Source organism: Oryctolagus cuniculus, chromosome 21 (genome assembly GCF_051225735.1).
Source record: "Oryctolagus cuniculus isolate XC-2025 breed Fujian yellow rabbit chromosome 21, ASM5122573v1, whole genome shotgun sequence".
In the NCBI taxonomy this organism is placed as follows: domain Eukaryota; kingdom Metazoa; phylum Chordata; class Mammalia; order Lagomorpha; family Leporidae; genus Oryctolagus; species Oryctolagus cuniculus.
In genome coordinates, this window is record NC_142887.1 from 39,705,628 (window position 1) to 39,707,458 (window position 1,831).

The 1,831-nt window shown below is 37.4% G+C and overlaps 1 pseudogene; it reads left to right on the forward strand.

The window, feature by feature from the left end:
- The first annotated feature begins 842 nt into the window (after positions 1-842).
- On the forward strand, positions 843-910 carry LOC149119948 (U6 spliceosomal RNA; annotated as a pseudogene).
- The last annotated feature ends 921 nt before the right edge of the window (positions 911-1,831 follow it).

The window sequence follows — 1,831 nt, forward strand, 5'->3', positions numbered from 1 at the left end:
AAGTATCCACAGTATATAGAATGTATACTATTTTACAAGTCACAGAGAAGAAGAAGAAGAAGAAGGAAAGTAGTAAGACTAGAAAGTTTGTGGCAAGACTAACAGGCGCTGGTCAAGAACTTAATAAGCACATTAGGAAAGCAGTAAGGTTTCTTTTTTTTTTTTTTTGAGGAAAAGTTTTTATTTCTAGTGATGAAATTGGCTACAGAACATTATGAAAGTTTAAAAATACAAAGAGAAATTGTCTATAATTAATAGATTCAAAATTTGACAATCAGTGAATATCATTATTAGTCATTACCAACAACAGTTATTGATTTGAAAGGCAGAGTGACAGGAAGAGGGAACCACTGCTTCACTCCCCAGACACTTGCAATAGCCAAAGCTTGACCAAGCCAAAACCAGGAACTGGGAATTCATTCTGATGTCCCATTTGGGTGCAGGGACCCAAGCACTTCTGCCATCCTCCGTCTCCTCCCAGGGTGCACACTAGCAGAAACTTGCCTCAAAGCAGAGAAGCTACCACTCAAGCCAGGCATTTGTATATGGGATGTGGGTGTGTGGTGGTGATAGCAAGCCCTCATGGATAAAAAAAAAAAAAAAAAAAAAAAAAAAAAAAAAAAAAAAAAAAAAAAAAAACAAAGTTATTTCTATGCCAAGGAAATTACTCTGTAGTCTTTCTCTTATAAACTACGTATTGCTGAACCTAGATAATTTTTCCTTTATTTAACAATGACATGAAAATGTCAGTTGAGTTGGCTTTCCTGAAGACCTTGTTTCTTGAATATTAGTGGCTAGCTGAGATAAATTCTTTTCATCTCTTTCTCGCTTCGGCAGCACATGTGCTCGCTTTGGCAGCACATATACTAAAATTGGAATGATACAGAGAAGATTAGCATGCCCCTGCGCAGTAAGGTTTCTTTACCTCCCTGTAGGCTCTGCTCTCCAGAGGTGAACAGGGTCCTCTAAACCCACTTGCTGCACACACAAACACCTGAGTGTTGTATTCTCCCACAGGTGTTGGAGACTGATATGGTGTTCTGATTTATATTTACATAATGGCTAGTGACATCGGGCATATTCACATGTTTTGACCATGTACATTTCTTCTGAGAAATGTCTATTCAGATCCTTGCCTGTTTCTTCACTGTATTTTTTGGAGTTTTTCCAATTCATGTAAATGTTCTGGAAATCTGTAAACATTCAGAGTTTTAATTTTTCCTGCCATCTGTTCATTGTATCTACACTCTGATGTTTACTTTGTTGTGAAGAAGTATCTTAGTTGGATATACTCAAATGTCTCTGTTTTTATTTTTGTGACTATTGCTATTGGAATCTTACCCAAAAGCTATTGTGTGTTGACAATATTTAGAGTTTCCCTATGTGTACTTGGGTTTGGGTCTTATGATTACATTTTAATTCACTGTGAGTTCACTTTCACATAGTGTAAGAGATGTTGGAGTCTCTTTTCAGGCTTCTACATATGGATAATCAAGTTCCTCTGCACCACTTGTGAAAGAGATTCTTCTTTCTCCAGTTCATTTTAGTTCCTTTGTTAAATATGAGTTGCTGGTAGAAATTTGGGTTTATTTCTATGCTACCAAGTCTTTTCCATTGAACTATGTGTCTGTTATTATATCAGTGCTAACACTTCTTCTTTTTTTTTTGCAGTATATTTATTTGAAAGGCAGAGTTACAGAGAGGTAGAGGCAGAGAGAGAGAGAGGTCTTCCATCCACTGGTTTACTCCCCAAATGGTCACAATGGCCGGAGCTCTGTTGATCTGAATCCAAGTGTCAGGAGCTTCTTCCAGGTCTCTATGCAGGTGCAGG